Below are 24,352 nucleotides of genomic sequence, written 5' to 3'. Positions count from 1 at the left end.
CGGCAACTACAGCGTCTGAGTTTTACAATTGAGGATGTAGCTCGTGCTCGTGATGGTACGACTCTTCTTTCATGGCAATCGTGCCGTTAGCTTTTATTCTAGATACGAGACTAGACTAAAGTACCAAGCAAAATGCCGTTATTTCCCTCTAAAATCTCTAATCTCTACATCCTGTGATGCTTTCTTCACCGACAGTATTAAAATACTAAATTGTTCGATGGTCTTCCAATACAAACGTAATTCTAGAATATTTATCATTTTTGCACAGATGCCGGAATAAATTGATCACTTATTCACTTACTTTGACTTTGTCAAAAATGTTAGGATAACATAAAGAATTATTAAGAAATTGTTAGAATTTTTAAAATTTATTCCAAGTATTCAAAAATATAAAAAAGAGAAAAGAATTTTCATCAGGCGGAAAAATAGAGAAGTGGCGATCTATTCCGCAAAATGACAAGATTTGATTCGATGGAAATTGTCTTAATAAATATCGGAAATAAACTCTCAAACGACGCAAAAAATATCGAATGTCCAATTCACTTTGATACGCGTAAATATACCACATCCACGTTTTAATACCAATTCTAAATCAAGATAAAACGTATCGGAAACGAGTGGACACAGTTCGTTATAAAGCTATAAACAGACAATATTCGAATTGAAGTACATAATCCCGAGCGTGTTAACGTCCATCGACGACGCGTTTATGGAACCTGTCTGCCGTTTTATTATCCGCGCGAGGACATCGAATTACATTAAGACAGACGGGAAAAAAGAAACAGCGTTTGTGACGTTTAGTAAAATTTCGCGGTGCAGCCGGATTTGCAACGGGTCTGCGCGTTCTACGCGCCGAAAGGGTGCCTCTACTTTTTCTTTTCATTTTCTTCTTCATCCATCGTCCTACCCCCGTCTGCCAATTTTTTTCCTTTTTCTCCTTTTTCCTCTTTTTTTCTTTTGTAAGTACCATTCATCGAGCGAGCTCTAATTGAAGCGAATTCGCCCTGCGAGAGAGAGAATATCGGGAAAAATTTTTTTCGTTTCGCCGGCCGACAGTGATCTCCACGTGCCGTATGATCGATATCCTGTGGAAGTGTCTGATGCTGTGATTGGACGTAAAAAAAAGGATGAAAAAAACAAGAACAAAGGAAGTTTGGTGGCAAAGAGAGAGAGAGAGAAAGAGAAAGAGAGAGAGATTCAAAGAGGGATGAGATGAAAACGGAAGAGAGACAGACTGGAGGCAGGGAGAGACTATCGCAGAACGACGAATTAAATGACGTTTTCGTATTCAGTCGCGGGGACAGCCAGCACCCCGGAGATGAAAGGGATTCCACCCTGTTTCTCGCACCCTGCCTCTACTTCCTCTTTCTTCGTTCGCGTTCGACTACATCCCCGTTACGTCGAGTTCCTCTCTTTGTTCATCGTTTCGCTTCTGTCTGCTCGTTTATCCTTCAACTGGCTGATCTATGTTACAGTTTACAGGGGATTCTGTCATTTAACCGTGGCTTCGAGAAGAGACACGCGTTTTGGAACCAAGCCACCAGCGATATACCTATGAAATATTACATACACCCGTCTTTTGCCAGTTTTCAAACTTCCACGATCGTTTCGAACCGCTTACAACCAAGTTGCCGTGTTTTCTTCGTCGCCGTTTATCTCCACGTTTTTCCTTTATTGTTTCGCTCGACGCTTAGTTCGGCGAAAGTTTGATTTTATTCCTCTACGATGGTAAAAGGCCTGAGAACAGGAATGGGTGATACGGATTCGATTTTCGTTGCGCCGAAACGCTTTCGCGTAACGTCCAGGCCGTAAAGTATATTTTTGAACAGGCTGCAACGTGAAAGCCGATTTTTTAACGCCACCAAATTTCAACGCCCCGCGCGCGAAACTCCTCGATATCTCATGAATGGAACGCCGAGGACAGCTTACGCTCGATATTCGCCCCGTTTTTCCGGTTCTTTATGACGTCTTATCGATCGTTCACGGCTACCAATGCAACTCGATTTGCCGGTTTGATCGCTCTCCGATCGAGCTCGCTTTCAGGGTTTTCCACGGTCGAACTACGACGTCGTGGTTGTTTATAGAACGTAGGCTTCACCTGTTAAGAGCCAAACGTAAAAGTTACTTGAACGCAATATTACTGGAAAATCTAAAATAATTTACGTGTTGTTTTGTCAAGTAAGTTTTATAAAATCAGAAAGACGAATAAAATTATTGTGTTATAAATATTTTCGTATATTCACAACTTCGTAAAATTATAATTATCGTCTAAAGTATGAAACAAAATTAAGCAAATCCTTGCAATTTTCTTCTATAATTATAACGTTAACAAACAAAATTCCATAATGTAAATTATGAAAAAAAACACATGCAAAATGCAAATAAAATGCGTTCATGCAACGTTGGTTCTCAATAGGTTGTACGTATTACGTAACGAAACATTCACGAACTTCTGCTTTTAGAAAAAGCTACTGAAACAATACTGAAGCATAAGAAAGAAACATTCTATACATTGCCTCGCCAAAATAGCATCCTGAACGATGCCAGTGTTGAGTAAATCGGATCGAAGTTCTTAATCCTATGGATTATCGGAGTCTTAATTCCCCTCGGGCTAACCCTATTAGCAACTCTTTTATGGGATTCTGTTGCGGAAACTTAGTTATAATAATATAGTAAAACGCTAAGTAGGTATAATAATGCAAAGACCGTTATTAACATTACGTTTGATATACTAATATTTACAAAAATATTCTATCCAAAATATCATTGTGTCAGTTCCCATGCATATTTACAAGCATATACAGTTTCTTGCCATAAAAAAGATCGCGATAACTATGTTTCACTACTGTGTTAATGAAACTTCAAAGAGTTCTATGTAATAAACACGATATAGACATAAATATTTTCTACAACAAGTATTTGAACACCTTCGCGACAATATACGGAACATAATAGAATAAATAAATTGTTGAAAATGCTACGTATAATCCAGTATAATAACTGTAACTAACAATAAGACTTTTGAACGCAGTTCTATATACATACAACTGCTCACCGAATAACGAATATTGCAGGATATATGAAACCGGCTTGGTACGTATTGAAACGGGTCTGGCGGGCCGTTTAATACCAGCACGAAATTAAAATACAAAATTCGACCGCGATGGAACACAATTTCCCCGGGTACGTATACGTATCGTATTATGAATCAGCCGTGGCTGTGCGGATGTGTCCCGATATTCATCTGTTTGTCTATCCGTGCAAATTTTGCGCCCGGTCGCTCTTCCCATTTTCTCTGAACAAGCTCGGCGCGGGACTCGCCGCGCAAATAAACTACGGTCTGATAAATTAGAACCGCCCTTTATCTCTCTGTCTCTGTCTATGTGTCTGTCTGTCTCTCTCTCTCTCTTTTTCGCGTATTGGGACAAGTACACGCGCGTGTATATACAGTCTCTTTCGGCGTTTCACGCGTGTGTCACAGCCACCGAATTGATTCGGGAACGGCGCGTGCGGCCGCCACGAATTAACGTAATGGACGGTAGCGGGGCAGACTTTCAAAGCGGCCCTCGAAAATCCTGCCTGTCGCTCGATTTCTCTGTAAACAACGATTAAAAACGTCCACAGACGAGCTACGGCCGGTTTTCAAGCTTGTCTGCAAATCAGCTCCGATTCTACGACTAATTTTGGATGCACGTGGTGACGAGACTGGATATTTTTATTTGTCGCTGTATATGCTATTAGGCAAAATTTCGCTTTGCTTATATAAGAGTTTAAATAATTTGAAGTCTTTTTTTTTGTCAAAAGGAAATGGGATTTCTTTTGGAATTATTAATTTATTTAGCGTTTATAATTCATGTTACGAACAGATCTGAAAAATACTTGTACCTTACAATTTTATAATCATTTAGCATTTTTTACCGTCAGATACTCTTCTGAACAAGTTTTATATATATAAATATCGTCTAATGTCGTCTTTCTTCTAATTTTGAAGAAACAATATAGGACGAGCGAAAGGGAATGAATCTCCAATAAAGCGTTTTGTAATAATGAGTATTTAATTCTGCTGATTTACGTATTCTTTGCATTTCATTCTTGTACATTTCAAACTTGATATAAATGTGTAAGTATCTACCGTGCAGACGTCAAGATATTTATGGACATTGATTGCCGATAATAATTTAATACAAATTGGTATCGGACAATAGCCTGAAATCTAATAGCAAAGTGATTTCTATATTTAAAAGATTATTACCCGACTTCGTGATTAATAAAAATTGTAATCTTCAAATAGGACTTGCACAATGTTTTATGTATTTTAGACACATACTCGCATTGACGTAAGTCACACATTCGACACATACTCGTAAAAAGACTGTATCTTAATAGCGTAAAATGGGAATAAAAAGTAGATTCAGCATTTTTTATCGTAAAAATTATAACGAAAACCGATGGATGAATTATATTTTCGGAATTTATGCCAACGACTCTTATAACGTGGATTTTCACGAAGATTTGTAGAAATCCTTTCGCAAACATTAATAGAAGCTTAATTCGTATGTCGTATGTTGAGAATGTGTTGGAAGCTTGGTTTGTTACTTGGGGAGGAAAAGGGTTGAATAATTGAGTTGTTGAACTGGAGTCTGGATATTTTTATACGCTGCAATTGGCGTAGTAATTAAGTTAGCCGAGAGCTCGACGAATTTACCTTCTTCCAAGCTTTTTAATTGGAACGACAGTCAATTATAAATCATCGATAAAATAATAAAAAATAGAGAAGTACCTCTTTTATATGAAGGATTTTCAATTTCAGATAAATTAGAGAATTAATTGTGTCAAATATTAATCATTTTATAACATTATTTTCCACTTTTTTCCCTCACAAAACATTATAGAAGTAATTCAAGAAAGCTACAGGGATTTGCAACAATTTTGTATAAACATATTACAAATATATTATTCGAAAATGTAATATATATAATTTGTGATTTCTATATATAATTTTCAGATTTCATATTTTTAATATAACGAAATTTCAAACAGTTTTGTATAACGCACATAAGGTATTCTATGATAACTCTTAAAATACATTCCTGAGTTACATGTTACATATAAAGAAAGATATATCAAACCAATTAATTATTGTTTTGCCCAATATGTTTTGAAAACGAAATTTTGTTGGAACCGGGCATACAGAGAAAACAACGGGCCGTATTCTCAGACTCCGTCGCGATATTAAATCTGCATGTACATAATGAAAGCAATACGGAACAGCAATCTCGTTGCTAAAAGCACACGTGATATTTGATCATTCGTTGGTTGACCGTGTAAAGTGTTTGAACGATATTAATCTCGGCGTTGCATTTAATTGGAAATTGTTTATTCCATAATTTCCAGATTCCCTCTTTTAAAAAAAGATCCTGAAATTGATTTCCTACGTACGATCCTTTCATTTGTAAATATAAATTTCCATGATTCTGAACAATTTTAATTTTCTGTTTGTTGCTCTTTGTGTTCGTGGTTTTAATATCACGATGAATAAAACTTGTGGAAACGTTCTATTTATCGTGGTAAATAAAAGTCCGAGCATAGCCAGAGAAAAACGATAACCGTGAAAGAAAAATCTACTGAAGAAGCCTGAAACGCGAGATCCAAAGTAAAATATATACCGCGACCGTCGAGTAGACTTCCGCGGAAATCATTTCCGGAATGTTGACGGATTTCACGACGATACGACGAGTCAACGTTTAAACATACTGCAACTCTTCGACGATCGTTCGACTGTACCGCAAACATCAGTTAAAACGTTTCACTGTAAGCGAGTTTTGTTTTTCTCGGTATGGACGAACCGCTTCTTTCGGTACGATAACAGGTTCTATCCACGAAGAGAGCTTCCTTTTGGAATCGAAGGCGCGACACAACCAGGAAAACCGAATGCTGTGCCATCATCAAAGAAATGACGCAGTAACGTTCCATGCCATTTTCGTATTCTTCGAAAATTTCCCGTGATGGGTGTGAAAGTTCTATCTAGTATTTGCAGAAGTGATAAAATTTATCTTTGATCGATTTTATGTTGCTTGATAGCTCTTCTTCAGCTTTGATTTTCTTTTATATTTTTTAATTTTATCTTTAACATTCATGCTAACGATAAATATTAGTACGAATGTACCGTCAGTCCTAAGTATTTTTTCAATTGTTATTTATTATCTTATTATTTATTTATCTTCGATTATTTCCATCTTTCTACTTTTCAAATATTCCAATTATCGTATTTTTTATTTAACTGTCGTACAAACGTAAGAAAATCCTATTTCGTTAATCCTTAATGCGAGAGTTACGCTCCAAGCTATCCAATCACCGTAACGCTAAAATTCCCTGCGAATACTATTACACAAATTATTATTTTTCATCAAGAGAGCCAAAAATAAAGAAGAAATCAAAACCAGTAAACATCTCGTCGCTTTGACCACGAAACCACTACAGAAAAACAGACTCGTGAACCAGGTCGCTCGCCTCAATTCAAAAAAGCCATTCTCCAAAAAAAGTCTGAAATGAAAATCCGTATCGATCCAATAACGTAAAGAAACAACGAATCGAATCAAACCAAAAAGCAACTAATCGGAAAGACCACCATCTGAATGGAAGAAAGGAAAAAGAACTAAGAAAGAGAGAGGATTCAATCTTCCCTCGGCTCCGAAAAATTGCATTCCAATCAACCGCAATCGACGGATCTATTTTTCCGCGGATGTCTGACGAACATACGAGCGCCTCTAGGCGCTGGATATCGAAAAGCCACGGGGATTACCTTTCGTTCGCGGCGGTGTAGACGGCGAGCTAAATAGTTCCCCGGTAAGTGCTTTTCGAGACTCTGTAATACGACTCGTTAATCGTGTCAGACGCCGATTTGTCGTTCCTCCGCGCCGCCGCGTACACGGCACGTACAAAACGGACGCGATTACGCGTGCACGGAGACCCTGGTCAGATTTATCGGTCGGACGCAGCTCGCACGAGAAACGATCCGACGAAGCGACGCCTCTGGCGTGTTTACTTCCACAGACCTCTGCCTCCTAGCTGAGAAGAGCCGGCTACCTTGCACACCTCTGGAAAAATGCCCCGTTTCAACCGGCCGATTTATATCGCTGTCGCGATGTCGAGTGGGTAGTTTGCCTCCAATCGAGACGGCAAGTTGCCTCCCTCCGAACTTTACCACTGCCGAGGAGTTTTTGCTTTTTTAAGTTGATAATACTACGGTTGGAATTATCAAATCGGTAGAACGATGAACTGGACATTTCTTGTTTTCATTCATTGTTTATAGGCGCGTCAACTGCTTAATGCATACGGAAGAATAATAAGTTACGGTTACATGTTACTATAGTAATTGAGATCGTTTTAGGTAACTTTGCGTTTTGGCAATAATTTTGGGGATTTTTTTAAATTGATTTATGATCTTTCGAAATGTCCTTTGTAGTAAGTTTTAACGTGGCTATAAAAGATATTGGTATTTAAGTATATTGGTGTTAGATCTCCTCGTAAACTGCTGTACACATTTGTAGAAAATACAATTCTTTATTTAATTTCTTCGTAAAATGTAACTTTCAAAGACTGAAAATAAAATTAGTGTGATCGAGATGATACGTGTTTAATATATTTTGAATTACTGTTATAAAAAGTCGAAATTTCTGTTTTGGTTACAACACACACATATATATATTTTGTATTTATCTATAGTCTTTTTAAATGTTCTTTGTAGTAAATTTTACCGTGGCTACAAAAAGTATTGGTATTTTATATATCTTGCAAATTTGTAGAAAATACAATTCTTTATTTAATTGCTTAGTAAAATGTAACTTTGGAAGACTGAAAATACAATAAAATTAGTATGATCGAGTTGATACATACCTAGTATATTCTGAATAACTGTTACAGAGAATCGCAATTTTTGTTTTGATTATAATTTCCATATGAGATGTATATTATATGTTTGATTTTATATCTGCTCCAAAACAGTTGTAAATTTGATATTCATACTAATTTTGCGATAATTGAAATCTTATATTTCGCTAGTAGTCTTATTAGAAAGTATTATCTTTTCCTTTATTACATAGCTGTTTAACGATAATGAATTATGATACACTGAAACATTAAAAACTCGAGCGCTATTATATATTATATTATCATACTATATTATTATATATTGTACAAAAAATCATGTATTCTGTAGATCTGTCTTATGCCAATGCTTTCGTTCATTATTGTATGTACATCACTTTATTTTCATCGCATTAAATATAATCACATAGATAATACTCGATGGTTAAAATAGTAATTCGTTCAAAATAGCGATTTTGTATTAAAATAGTAATAGTGTTCAGTATACTCTGATCTAAAAATTTGCTCGTTACATTTCTAACTACCCCATTGTGTCTTCGTAAAACACACAAGCAATACCTATGACCGATCTCTTCATAAAAAATCACGGGTTTGTTTAATTCCATCGAATCTCAAGGGTAATTCAGTGGGAAAAAGATGATTCTAATCGGGAACCGGTGACCCGAACGTAGCGGATCCCACGGGAGCGGAAGAGCCGGGGAATCAATAGGCCGCCACGGATCCCGGGGTTAATTAAATTTCATTTAGATTTTTCGAATTATCCAGTCGCAGCGCAGCACCGGCTGACACGATTTCCACGGTGGCCTGGCCAGGCCGTGCCATTACCGAAACACAACATGCGTCACCGTGGAATTCGTTATACTGTGCACGTTCTCGGCCGCGATATCCGTGCGCCGCAGTCCGTTTTTAATTGCGTTACGGCCACAAAGTGTTTTTCACGCGGTACTCGCTCCGCGAGAAATTCAATGACCCGGGCAAGTTTCGCGAACACGTGCCTCTTTCCCCGTTTTCATCCGTTTTTTCTTCGTCTACGTTACCCTTTTTGAACGAACGGGTTGGAACTAAAGTCGGTGAAAATTTTGTTTGGATAGCAGATAATGAATAGAAATAAAAAACAGAGTTTCATTCGCTACTAATGAATAAACATTCAATTGAATAAGAAGTTACTCGAGCAAGAAATTTATTTGGATAAAAATTTATTTCTGTTACATTGTATGGTAAATGAAAGACGAAGTAAAGGGATATAGACCGTATTGAATGCGAAATATGTTATGTATAAGTAACTCATAAATTTCTTCGAATTTTAAATCAAACAATTCGTTTCAAAACAAAATCAAACAGGTCTCTTGTAAATTAATAGTAAGAATTGTAACCATAAAGACATTCGTACAAAATTAAGTGGAAACAAAGTGAAATCACTTTCTGGACATTTTCTCTATTCTTCAAATAATCAATACTATCTTTAGTATTATTTAATAAATTCAAAACCAGAAAAAATCAGAAAAATCTACAGAACAAATCATCCAAAATTCCCCTTAATATTCGCTCGATCAAACATCAATCTCCCCCGCAAAATATCCATTTTCTTTTTATGGAGACCTAAAAATTGGCAGACAAAAATTCTCTAAAACGAAGAAAGAGGTAACCAACAAAGACGTCAAATGGAAAATGGGTCGGCGGCGACACACGAATTCCAAGAGCGGGTCGTAGCAAGGACGCAATATATAGTCACGTACGGATTGGTAGGAGGATTTGCTTCGGAAGGAAAGCCTGGAATTCCATGCGGCGAAAACCGGTTCCTTGTGCTGCCAGGCAGGACGATCGAAATGAAAAAGGAAAGTCAATGTGGAGGTGGAGGTGGATCGAGAGACGAGGCCGTCGCTCGTTTCTTCGGCGATCGGGATTCCACCGATAAATCTGCATCTCTCGCGGTGAGCGTAATCGCGATCGTGCCGACGAAAGGACAAATCGCCTCGATTAAAACCTTCCTTCCACCGTGTGTGTGTATATATATATGTGTGCCCACGTATATGTGTTAAGCTGATCGACTGCGTTTCCACGTTTTCATCGATTATTTCAACGATTTACGTAGATCGTTTTTCTTTTTCGCCACGGGGTTCTTGCCTTTTCTCATTTTTCTTTGTCCTTTAATCCGAACGAGACACGTGCTGCCTATGGAGCAGATGAAACTGGTTTTCTTAATGGAACTTTGATTTACCGTTTAATTTTTATTCGCCAGCTGTTTGGCGTTCTAATTGACGATGCGACGATAAGTTTATTCGTATTTTGGGCACGCCTTCTCTTTCCTCGGTAACTTCATTGTTTATTCGCCAATTGGTTTTTGCAGCCAGTAAGTTAATTCACAATTCGCTTCTACGTACGAATACGATTGCGAAACATATAATTACATTTTCCTGTAATTTATTTACATCCACTGTAAAGTGTAAATGGATTTCGACGCATAAACGCAGTGGTATTTTTCTTACGTGGCGTGCATTTTCATTACATTCGATAGTCCCTTTGGTAGCCGATTTCATCAGTGATCATAATAAATTTTAATGAACAGCATCGTAAAAGCAACTTTTATCGAAACTATTTATATCAATGCCGATGACTTTGCGTTTTCTAAGAGTCAACAATTTAAATCTACATGAAAATTGGATCTGTACACTGAAAGGTGTAAATTAGAATCAGATCGCAGTACATACTTCGTTTAAGCAGCTCATTTTCCTTCGTTACGCGTAATAATCTCGCTGACAAACGTCGTTATTCGACATACATTGAACGACTTCTCTTGTACTATACTTACTTTCCCTGACAAATGGACACGCGTATTATCTCGCCTCGTGAACAAATCATACTTCACGGTAGAAAAATGGCAGGTACGGTAGTGTTTGATACGATTCGATCCCCGTCGATACGAACGAAGGTTACGTGCTCGCTATAAATCGCGCCATGAATCAAAGGAAACGGTCGCTGTGAGAAACTGCATCGAAGACTGCCGCGTTTGCATAATATGCTTTACCACTCCCCGGCTTCGGCTTGGTTTAATATTCCTAACGGCGAGGATTAACGAATACTAAAAGACGGCCGCGCTGTTCGATCGCGCATTATCCCACAGATTTTCCATTGTCGCTTGGAATTCGCCGTCTTCGCTTTGTGGGAATGGGAATTTTCGGCATTTTTAACGAGCGGTAGAGTTTCAACTCAACTAAAGTTCAACGTTTCATGTGGAATTAGTATTAGGTGGTACAAAAAAGTGATGATGTCAAAGCCACTATTTTTTAAATTTACTGTAGAATTTACTATTTTTTATATCCTCCTTTTCCAATAAATAAATTCATGGAAAGGAATAACTTGTTTGCTAAGAATCGAACATTCTTGAATTGACTTCTAAGATGCTTACATCACTCGTACCAAATATTTTATAATTTCCATATATATTTTCAAACTTGTTTCAAACTTTATCACAAGATCGTAATAATCGAGTCTCGTAACAGCGCTAATGAAATTTCAAAATGATTCGTGTAACGCATAACACGCATAATACGTTCGTGAAAGGTTCCTACAACGGTTTGAATATTATCGCGAGCCTATGTATCTTCCTACCCTTTTAGAAGTACAAACAACATTCCTACAGCGTCGATCAAATATCCGATTACACCCTTGCGGATTTCCTTCGAACCGGTCGACGAACGTTCTTTTTATCTTTACATAAGTAGCTCGAGCCGCGAGAGAAAATGATTTCCTGCACTCCGTGACGAGACACGTGTCACGCTTTGACGAACACACGCGTACGTGGCCCGTGGCGTAACACGCCGCGCGATCACGAGCAGAGTTTCTCAGATCTTATCCGAGCTGTTCAGCGTCGAGATTTGTCACGGGACGTCGAGTTTCGCGACCGAATCGGGGATCGTTCGATCGTACCTCTTTTTTACCTCGCCTTGCGAACCCTTTCTGTTCTGAAATTGCGCACGATTCGGTTCAGTTGTGAGCAAGGTAGGCGGCCAGATAAGATTTCCACGACAAAACGAGCGCCGTTTTCTGATTTGCTCTCTTGAATACCACTGACTCATGAGCATACAAACGCGACGCAGTTCATAAATGTGAGCAATGGTAAATGTTTGTCACGCGGATGGGAATTAAACGCGAGTCAGGTAACGCTATGTAACGACGTGTGAAACGGCATATATTAAGGCGAGCTTAAAGTGTCGATCTACGGGCGAGCATGCATCGCTCGCGACACTTGTCTGTCGCGGATAATAATCTTTAACAACCTGTGTATACTGCTCTTGATCGTTGTATTTTCGTGCAAAATGCTTCCGTGCATGTTAGAATAAGATTATAGCAAGTGTATGTATATTAGAAGATAACGTCGTCTTTACGTTCTCTAGAAAGTAACGTCGATCTTGAGGAAACACAATCAGATGAGAACGGTCCATTAATAGGTTCACGACGTTTAATGATTTTAACGCTACAGCTATGAAATTAATTGAAATGACAAGGCTAAGTTTCCTTCTTTTACGTAATTATTTGAAGTACGTAGCAGTTTTTGACGGAATTAATGCAGTCTTTTATTCAGATCATGATATAACTACATATGCTTCTTTCATTTTCAGTATATCATTTTAATTATAATAATTTAAATGTAGTATATTTCAGTACAAATGAAAGGTTGGTTACTCTAATGTTAAATAAAGCGACATGGGAGAAAGCAGAAAAATTGTGAAAGTATGCAGAGGATATGTTTCAGTAATTAAAAAATGTTTTTTGATCAGCATATACGAAAAATTCCATACGCATCGTAAAGGGAAGAGATGGAATAAAGTAATTAGTGACCAGTGAAATAATTAGTGATCAAATAAACGAATTACGAAATACGGTAAGAAAATGTGAAAATGTAGATACATAAAGAAAACGCATAAAAATGCAACTGGCATACTTGTTACAATAGCAGTACAATTGCAAACGGTAATAAACGTTGTTAAAAAACGGATGTAATTGCCTTGCCTACGAAAACAGCCGACACAAACCACGAAACGATCTGAAAAGTAGATTCAAGAAGAGAATAAGGACAGTTCGTATAAATGTGTTCTCAAATCGCATTGTTCTCGATTTATAATCTTTTGTGAGTCTTAACAATCGTAGCCGGGAGCGGAGATAACGCGGCATATTATTCAATTGTTTATCATGCAATATTCGTCTGGTACATTGAAACGCTTCGTTTAGTTTATTCGTGTTTTATTCTACCTCTAACAATACCACGAACCGTTCCAACTCATTAGACAACTTCTGACGAGGCTGTTCAAACATTTTGAGCAGTTGCTTCATAAAAAGGGCCGTGGAATTTTAACGAAGGCTCTCAATTCACTGACGATATAAATCTTTTTCGCTTTCGTTGTGATACTTCTCGCGTGATAAATATGGAGATGCACGAAAGTAGCATGGAGATAGTAAGCATACGAGAGAAGTAACTGTGAAATTGAAACTTTAAATTTTTTAATAATTCGATGTATGTATTTCATATGTCTGTTATCTAGGAAGGAAAAGAAGCTCAATCCTGATCTCATAAAAGATATAACTTAGAAAAAAAAACGAAGCTGGCACCCCGCTGGAGGTAGCCGCCCACATGCTATATTATTTTTTTATTTATATTTTTTTTTCTTCACCAACAAGATATAACACTTTACCAAATGTCCGCAAGGACAAATTGTAAAATAACCAAAATAAAATAAAAAAAAAAAAAAAAATCCTGATCTTGGAAGCCATCAAATGTAAATTTTTTAATTTTCGTAGTTTAGATTTTGATAGAAATATGCATGCTCTTTGATCAAAGTTTCATTATATCCAAAAGAGACCCTTTTCCGAAGAAAAGCAAGTTTAATATCGCAGTGAATTGGTTAGATTACTAAAATTTAAAGTATTTAATTTTACTTTATATTGTAGATTCTCCGTGATCAAAATTAATAATAAAATTGAATTGAATTAAAAAGACCAGAATTAATTTAACCCTAAATTGTTATGGTTTCCAAGGCTCAACGTGCCAGTTAGGAGTTAAGAACTGTTAGAGCCTCGAAACGAAGATCATCTCATCATTTTTAACCATTAAAACACATCGAACCTAGACCATTAATCAATCTTTAAACCCTTCTCAGAAAAGCATCCAGGGGAACCTGATTACACAGCGATCTCTTGGTCGTGACTATATCCTCGGGCAACTTTCACTGGGCAAAAAATATCGATGCAACGCGAAACCTCGCGATGATCGCATAAACTACGAGCGGCTGGGAGAAAAGACAAAAAGTCTCGGCATAAAATACGGTCGTCCGGTCGGTGTTAAAAAAGCAATTTGTATGTCAACGGCGTAATGCCGGTAATTGTTTGTCGCGCCGTGAAGAATTCTGCTCGCGTGAAAGTTCGTCCTCGCCAAGTATGAGCAAAATGCGACACGATCGCACTCTGTACGTCTCTGTCTGTCCTCTACCGCGTCCTTCCCACCTTTCCTCGTCCCTCACGCGCTTTCGGCGCACCGCGAATCGGTACTTATATGTCCATGAACGCGTGACACGGCCGATCGAAGCTGGCGAACTGGCGAACGTTTCACCGGCGTCGCCGCGCCATCGAGAATTTCTACTATTTTTACGTCGCTCTGTTTGCTAGTCCTCGTATTTTGAAAACGCGTATGTGAAACCTACTAATTATTTAGAAAGTTACAGCTATCTTGGATTTCGATGATTTTTTAACACGTTTTAGAAATCAACATTTTCGTTTGTATATAATCGTCGCTCGGTCTTAATTTCTGAGATATTTAGGAAAATTATCGGTACCGCTACAGTGAATTTTGCCTACAATTATGCGTTCGTGACAATGTATGCGTCGGTATTGGTTGGATAAAACAACACTTAAGCCAAACTTATATAAGCTATAAACAAAAAATAAGTTTGGTTTAGACGTCATCTTATCCGGTCGCCGAAGTTTTTTGCAAATATCTCGGGAAAGTTAGGGGACGTTATTACTAACTAAGTCTGAGCAGCGGTTACATGTATAGGAAAAAGTTGTTCGGGATTATGTCACCGACAACGCGTTAAAAATTGAAATCCGAGATGACGATGGTTTTCTAAATAATTACCAAACTATTTTCTATGTTTTCTCTTAGCATTTAGATGACTGGAAACGATCGAAAGATGAAGATTTGATTGAAATATTTGAACAGGTACCTAAGTTACAGCATTCAAATGAACAGATGGAGAGATAGAAGTTTATGATTTCAATTATCTCTCACTTCTGAAGCCAACCAATCGCTGCAAAATGATTTACGTAAAAATCTAAACAGCTGTTTATCCAGCGTAAAGACGAAAGTATATGTAACTTGTTCTCTTAGCTAGATTGAGGCTTGCGTCACTCGTAGCTCCAGGAAAATCATGAATACAAAATATAGTCACACGCCTTATAGACAAGAACAACCGTCCTGCATACCTCTTACGAACGAGACGGATAAATTCAAAGAACGCGACAATCCGGCGCTTAAATCAGTGAAATTGATTCGAGAGAATGACCGGTCGTGGCAAACGCGATTCGGAAGAATCGTCGAAAACACAATCAAGCGCTGAAGGCTCGATTGGTCGCGACGATATGTTTCATATCGCGGCTACTTTTAATCAAATCGATGCAACGCCGCCGCCTGTGAAACGATAAACGGAGCCAGCAGCCATCGAGCCTGTTCGATCGCGACCGATCGATTCAGGTGAGATCGTATGGGTGATATGGTCCATCGTCGCATTGCTTATCCCTGGACATCGAAAAAGCTTCGCTTAGAGACCTTGGCGATCGCATACTAGGAACGAAAGTACGTCGGAGGTAAAAACGATCGTTGGCGCCGATGTGGAAAATCGGTCGGAAAGTGTTTCAAGGAGAGTCCGTGCATCGCCTGAGGTCGTAAAACAACGACATTCAGTGGAAAGAGAACGCGGTTGCTCAATATTCTCGGCGCCGTTATGTTTGTTATTTCCTCGTCCATTCCTTTTTTTTTTTTTTTTTTTTGCTCCCGAGTTTTATTATTGCGCTTTGTTTTCGTGAAAATCTATGTGAGGAGTGGAGGAAAATCTATCTACCTTATCGAGTTTCGATATGTTGTATCGTTTGGCAGAATATCGTAAATTAATGGGAGTTTCTCTGTTATAGTTTTGTTGATACCAATTTACGTCACAACCCATATACTTTAACGAATCATATATTTGTTTTTGATAAAAATGCGTTATTTCTTGCCTATAAAAACATCAGAAGATATGTGTTTCCGTTGTCTATTGTTGGACTACTGCAGTTCGTTCAACGAGTTCGAGTTACCAGCTGTAAACATATGTGCGTGGTGATTTAGAAATGTATAGTCATAGCTCTTAGATATCGTATTAGGTTGTCCGAAAAGTTTCTTTCGTTTTATGAGGATATAAAAGACGCACAGCGTTTTTTGGTTTATATTATTTTGTCGAATTATGTACGATCCATTTTGTTCTGTTGAGATAAACATCGTGACATTTCACAGATTTGGTTTCACGTATGTATGAAGGTGCATTGTTGTAAAAACACGTTTGCGAAAGAAAGACATTTTTTGGACAACCTAATATTTACCACTTTCCGTGCCAACTGTTTACGAATCTTGCAGACTGACAAACCGTCCCTGATATAAACAAGCGACTAGCGATAGTAGTTTGGCGATAGTAGTCAGCTAATAGTTGGGTCTGCTTCTTCCATCCTGTGCTTCAACACGTGAAATCAGCACGTTTTGTTTATAACTGGTATCTCATAACTGGTATTCATTGATGGAATATTAGAAAAATATCGTATGTAAATTTTCTGTATATTTGATCAACGATTCTGTCGATAGGAACAGAAACAAGGAGTGTATCAATTTTTGCGAAAAATGAATAATATATACATTTGATATAAAAACCTCGAATTAGCTCTGCAAATTGTTGATACGCTAGGTTCCCACGTGAGAATTCCCTTTTATTGCTTACCTGAAAATAAAGCGAAAAGAAAAGATTAATTAAATGTTTTTTAAAAATTATAATTGTGTGTGTGTGTGTAAATTCTATAGAATTCGAACTACCCGGCAACCAACATTTTCACCTTTTTTTTGTTTTAGCAACAGTCATTTGCTGAATAGAATAGATCACGAGAGAAAAACGGTAATTTACAGTAGCGGACAAAAGTTTAAGACGATGATTTGTAAACCGGATTACAAACATCTTATACGCATATTGTTCTTCTATTCGGTTTGTCTCTTTGGAATAACGTAGCTGTATGTTTGACCTTCGTAACCTCAGACAGTCAGTTGTTAAATACAAACAATGTAGGAGTTACAACAGTTAGTTACCGCCTAGCACTTGGAAACAGTGGACATTAGTTTAAGACGATCTGTGTAAAACGTGAGTACGAGTACAGTTTTTGAACATTTTGATTCTGGAATGTCAAAATCATTGTTTAGTGTACCTTTTATTGCTTAAAATTCATTTAGGTAGGAACAGACTATGGGTAAATCAAAGAATTTACTTGAAAACGAAAGGGAACAAATCGTAAGGCTGCGAAAGCAAAGTAAAACCTTCACCGAAATAGCAAATATAGTGAACAGGTCAGAAACAGCTTGTAAACAAGCTTGGTATAAATGTTTAAAGACAGGCATGTATTGCGATCAACCGAAAAACGGAAGACCACGGAAAACAACACCGAAAATGGATCGCCGGATTCATCGATTGAGCGAAAAGGATCGTTTTCGTAGTGCAAATAATATTGCTGCGGAGATAAACTATGAAAACGATACACAAATTAGTGCTAGAACTGTTAGGAGAAGATTAGAAGACTTTAACTTAAGAGGACGAAAACCCCAAAAGAAACCACTGCTGAGTTCTAGGAATCGAAAAAGACGACTTGCATTTGCTAAAGCTCATAAGCATTGGACAAGTGAAGATTGGCAAAAGGTATTGTTTTCTGACGAATCGAAATTCAATCGCGTCTGTTCTGACGGGATACGGTACGTTAGACGTCGAATTGGCGAAAGTTTGAAAACACAGTGCGTTTTAAAAACTCTTAAACATGGTGGTGGCAACGTTATGGTGTGGGCGTGTTTTTCTCGAAGCGGCCCTGGTCCGATATGTCGTATCAATGGAATTATGGACCGTTTTCAATACAAGGACATACTCAAGAACACAATGTTACCTTTTGCACGCAACAATATGAGTGATGATTTTATTTTTCAAAATGATAATGATCCGAAGCACACGGCTCGGGTTGTGAAACAGTTTTTTCAAGAAGAAAATATCACCGTGCTGCCGTGGCCGTCGCAATCACCAGACATTAACCCAATCGAGAATTTGTGAAGCATCATAAAAAAGACAGTACAAGGTTATAAACCGAAAAATTTAAATGAACTTTACTCTACGATTGAAACAGCCTGGAATAATATTACGGTAGATTAATATAAAAAATTAATAGATTCTATGCCAAGAAGATGTACCGAAGGGATAAGAAATAACGGATATTGAACAAAATATTGAATTTAAACAAAAATTGTGTATATTTTTTAACCAAAAATTAATATTTTTTGTATAGTCTTAAACTTTTGACCGACGAAATATTATACAGATTTCGTTCCTTTTTTATAACTTAGCTATTGAGCAAAATATCAAAATGAAATTTTTTTTCTAAGTGTACAAACAAATGTACAATTAGTTAATACCAAAAGTAGAACACCGTATTTATATTTTTTATGGAAAGTAAATCAATTATTTATTTCTTCCATTTCGTCTTAAACTTTTGTCCGCTACTGTAGGACTTAGAAAATCGATTCTCGATTTCCCAGGTAAAATTTGTAGTAGGTTTCTTATTAACTGTTATTGTATTTAATTTAATTATTCCCAAAATAAACTCGGTTTTCCAGAATCAATCTTCTGATTTACCCTAAAGACTTACGTTATTACATATATATATCCTAATACATATATACTAAATATAATTTATATAATAAAGTAATTTTTTAATGTCACTGTATGCATTTTTCAACTTATAGAATTGTGACCTCTAAACGAATCATATACATTTACTACCTAAATATCCGCGATAGCATAAACGTCCAAAGGCTTCCTATCATTTTCGTATATCAATCGCAATTTCAATATCGTACAAAGCGACCCGCATCTTTCACGTTAAACACTCTACATGTCACGTTCGCATCCTCGGTTCGAAATCGAGAAATCTCAGTTTCGACACGGTGATCCTCCAGGAGGCAGGAATAAATGTAAGCGGTTTCCCGGGGATCACCGCAAGATCCACCGAGTGGCAGCCGCCAAAAAACTAGAACAAATCCAAGGCAAGAAGCGACACGCAATTTACCTCGCCGCGATCGTCTGGCAATCTCCTCCACCCCCGTCGCGCGCACCACAAGCACGCGCGTTTCGCAAGAAGAAGAAGAAGTAGAAGAAGAAGAAGAAGAAGAAGAAGCGACATTACTATTCTACGTGGCCGCGGTTCTGCCGCGAGCGACCGAGCCATTAAAAAATTCCTCCGTTGGAAACGAGAGAAGACAGAAAGCGAGAGAGATAGATAGATAAAGAGAGAGAGAGAGAGAAAGAGATGCAACGTCGTCGCCGTTGCGTTCATCGCGAGAGTTGATTTCGCCTCGATAAACGACACACTCTCTAACTCGAAGACCAGCCGTGGCGAAGGAGTGATGGAGAACTCGAGGGGCGATCGCGAGTTACGCGTAAAACCTACGCGTAAAACCATCGCGCTGGTATAAATAATCGAGCTGGGCCAGGAATGTCTGGAACCGCGCAGGAGTCGCGGCTGTTTTTCCTCATGCATTATTCACGATCGGTATGAGTGACGCGCGATCTCCGGGGGAATCGCGCGACCGAGCACCCGCAGGCCCATTATTTCCACCCCCGTACGCCGTCCACTAGAAGTCTCTGTCGACCTGCACGCGTGCTGGACACGAATGTTGGTTCTTTTTTCAATCCCTTTTCCGCTCTCTGTCGATGTCTCGTGATCGCGCGTAAACATGGAACGAACGTTGAGAAATGGAAGAACACCGACCTTCTTAGTCAAAATGTCCTACTAAATATCTACCATTTCGAAACTGAAGAAAACAGTGGGATTTTGTCATCTTCTTTGTGTTATCTTCGTTTTTCAATTCAATGCATTTGGCAATTAATTCAAAACAGATTGCATAACGTGATAATATTTTTTTAAATACGGTTTTCATATAGTTCTCATTTCAGTATCTCATCAAAAGACTGATCCTTTTCACACGAATATATTATATATATTATATTAATTGTCGGCAATAAGTAGCAGGATATAGGTAGTAGGATCGTCTTTAACACTTATTAATCATACATTTAAAATAGCTATTAATGTTACTGAATACATCCCAGTAATTATTTTGTACCTCCTACGTACATTTTCAACCAATATATTCATGGCTGTAGCGTTTCATTATTACATAGTTGATGAAGCACGCATAATACCTACGTGAAAGTTTCCTACGACAAATATTCAACTATTTCCGTGATCCACTTGTACATGTTTTCTTACAATTAAACTCGAACGATCAACCTTCTTAAGAAAAGGAAGCAAACGATTGGAACGAAAAGTTGAAAAAGAAAGGGACACGACACAGGGTAGATGGATAAGAGCAAACAGAGAACAGGAAAATAGCTGTGCACGCGAATACTCGAACACGATCTGCGAGCAATTACGCGGATAGTTCGGTCTGCAATTATCAGTATTGCCTTCGGTATTCGTGGATACGGTCGGATCGACTTTTCATCGTCGCGCATCGTTGTTTCGATTCAGCGTGTGGACTCTGGAAACTGGTGGCTTCCCATTCCCTTTCTCTCTTTCTTTCCACAGTCGACTAGCGGTCTCTCTTTCTTCTGGTTTTTGTACGTGCCATTCAACCGCAGCAACAGCAAATTGGACTCTGTCTGCTGGCGTTGCATTCGCGATCTCTGGGGATACGCCGCGCCTACCGCCTCCTCTTTATTTCCACCGACTCTTCCTTATTTTTCCCCTTTTTCCTCGCACCCCGTTGCTCGTATTATTTAAATTTCCACCCGCGTCCAGCACCCTGCTCTCTCGAATCTAACGCGATATCGCGGTTCTGTGGTTATCCGACTCCTCCTCATTCTGATTTCTCGAAACATCGTGATTCTTCGCTGCTTTCGTCTACTGTTGCGGTAATAGCCAAGAAATGCAAATGGAAGCTTCCGCTTTATGGTTTTTGATAGTCTCGTGGTTCCACAGTGAGCGTAAAACGGATACGCGTTACGTAAGATATGGATTGTTCGGGAGAAGAGTGTTTAAATTTGAAAATTAGGAATAGCAGCAGGATACCGATGAATTTGACAGACGTTGCAAGTAGGTCAGACGATGAACTGAGCCTCACAGAAGACAAAGTCATATTCTACTTGTTATTTTGTTATATCGGTATGCTGATAGAAAATTGTTTCTCGTAATTATTCTTCCTGTTTTTTTATATGTTTTTCTTGAATATTTATATTCATTTTTCAAATTGTTTTGTAATAGTACAATATAATGCGTCTCGTAAGATACTAATTAACTATACAATTCACATTTCGGTACATATATCCTGTATATGTTTAATAAATGCATAAATACATAATATGGATCGGTAAACACAGTTTAATTTAGATGAAAAATAGAATGTACGTAGAAAAAGTAGATAAATGTATCGTGTAATTGATTGGTATCTGATATTATGCACTGTAAGCATAGAAATAAATATCATATTAAATACATATTTTCATGAATACAACCGAAGAAATAGAGTCTAAATAAAAGTCAGTAAGCTGCCAATTCATTCACTAGATACTACAATTATCTTACTTTGAATATTCTGAATATTACTAAAATCTCCACAAATATACAAACATACCCAGCTAACGACATTTATCCAAAACAACTACATTCTATAACTATCTCGAAAACCAAAAATTATCGTAACAGTTTTCGATCACCGCAAAAAGTCTACAAGCCGCACCATAAATCGGAGTTCACAGATAGAACGAGCCACAGCGAGACAACGTCCGGATGATAATTCGTAATCGTAACTCAGTCCCGGATAGGATCTCGGCTCTCCGCAAAAGAGCAAACCATCGCGGAAATCGATCGAAGATGAAGATCGGCCATCCTGCACGGATCGCCACGCAAGATCGCCTGGAAGCCCCGTCGTATTTCTCTGGACGTTCAGCGGCCGTTCCTTGCGTTTCCGGCAGCGTTATTCGGCGCGATAGCAAATTGGAGTCGGCTCGTATTCACGGGCGGCGCACGGTTGACGTACGATCTCTCTCGGGGAAACCGCGTGGGTGGAGTTCAGCCGGTTGTGTTCCTTATTTTTACCACAGACAACCACCACGTTTCCACCGCGCCGCGTATCCGCCTCGCCAGGACACGCTTTCCTCTTCCGAGCGTGTCGCTGCAGAATGGCAAAGAGGAAGAAACCGAAAGAGAAAGAGAGAGAGAGAGTTAAAACGTCTCTGAAGCACGTCAGACCCTGGACTCAAGACCAGAGGAATTTCAAACACGCGAATTTAAAGTTTCTCTCTTCTTGCGGTAGTTGTGACGTTATTGTTAACGATGTTAAATTGGTTTTTAGGTTGGTTGATGGGATGATGAGCTTTTGCTTGGATTTTGGCAACGTTGCATGTCATTTACGAATGGAAAGGAACGTTGGAAATTGAGATTCCTGGATGACTGTAAATCATTCACATGCATTTTTATACTGCGGATTTTCATGTAAATTTATATTTCTATAGACATAGAGTAAGAACTAGAATCTAGAGAGGTATTATTTATTTCGCTTAATAAATATTCCAACGAGTGCAGTATCTTCGATTGCTCTTTATATTTCTGCACATCATGTACATTATGTATTTTATGAATTTTTACGTTTTCAAGTTTTCCATAAATGCATAAACATTCACATTTTAGTTATATTTCTTTAACGACTATACTTGGAATTTTGTTTGGTTTTTCATTATTTTGAAGAATTCGTGTGATTTGGTCTTTTATCAATTTTACTGTTACTATTAGGCTAGATGTATAGTGCAAATTCATATCTTTATATTTATTAATGTAAGTAAAGAAGTAGAATTCAAATGGTGGTTTATTTTATACATACACTTGAAATATTATAATCCCTACTTAATTACTTCGAAAATTTTGTACATTTTCTTATGTTACGTACATTCTGTACATTTTTACCTATTTATATTTCTCATAAATGGATAAAAATAAAAATTCCACCTATGATTGCCCCGACAAAAACAGCGTAATGAGATTGTTAAAAGCGATCTGATAGAATGCTGGAGAGTGTCTTGCGAATTAACATTTTATGTGCTGTTAAGAGATTGCACGATCTTAAATTGCGTTTTCTAACGATCTTCTTATACACGTATTTGCAAACGTAGTAGTTAAGTAGGTTTCATAATAAATGTTTTCACTGGCCGTTTAGCACATTCGTTTTATCGCCAGAATTTCTGCTGTTTTTTCTTTCACCAATGCTCTACCGTCACTATCACTTTAACAAAAATACGAAAGAATCTAACAAAATATTAAATATCATCTAAATATTATTACCACAAAATTTTTTGCGGTCTCCTAAAATCCTCGACTTGTATAATCCTCTTATGAGTGTTTGAACATATAGTACCTAATCGACAATGCTCTTTAATCTTTACGTAGCGTAATTAATTTCATCAACTAACTCAGACAAGCTTGAATCTTAAAACCAGAACGAATTCTGTAATTTTAAATGTTACTACCTGTAGAAGTTCTGAATGGATACAGTGAAAGAGAATAAATCGTAATCAGAATGAATGAATGTGGACTAAAAGTTAATAGCTTGTCAAGCATATTCAAAATCCGAAGTAAATTTCCGTCTCTACAATTCTCTTCACGAAGCAAGTAAAGGCTCTATCCACACCCACACCCCATACATATCCACGCGGTTTTGCAATCACCTAATCCATTTTCACGCGATGCATTTTCTCTACAACCGTTCACGTGAGTCATCCTTCTCTTAAAATTAACTATTCACCAGCCTCATAACCATTTCTACAAACAAATCTACTTTATCGCTCCACGAAACACATTCCCTATTGCAACGTCTGCAATTCATATCTACTATTCATACTATTCGCGCATTGCAACGAGCCTCGAGATCCAACACTCGCGCAATTTACAATCCTCGCCATCAAACTAGGATCGCTCGAACCTTCTGATACTTCTTATTCGTTCGATATTTATTTTGCTGCTTTTCATTTTTTTTTTTTTTTTTTTTTTTTTTTTTTTTTTTGAATTGGCACGCGCAATTATTTCTGAACGAAGCGTTTTTTGACCAACTTTTACATTTCATTTTCACAGCATGTATCAGGTTTTCGAATTTTGA

At 37.8% G+C, this 24,352-nt stretch overlaps 1 protein-coding gene across 4 annotated transcripts in view; it reads right to left on the bottom strand.

Moving 5' to 3' along the window:
• LOC132910476 (plexin-A4) overlaps positions 1-24,352 on the bottom strand; it is a 441,637-nt gene that overhangs the window by 46,451 nt on the left and 370,834 nt on the right. The gene's annotated exons all lie outside the window — the stretch shown is intronic.

Source organism: Bombus pascuorum, chromosome 9, assembly GCF_905332965.1.
Source record: "Bombus pascuorum chromosome 9, iyBomPasc1.1, whole genome shotgun sequence".
Classification (NCBI taxonomy): domain Eukaryota; kingdom Metazoa; phylum Arthropoda; class Insecta; order Hymenoptera; family Apidae; genus Bombus; species Bombus pascuorum.
Note: the sequence above shows the minus strand (reverse complement) of the source record. Positions and strands in the feature narration are given on the sequence as shown.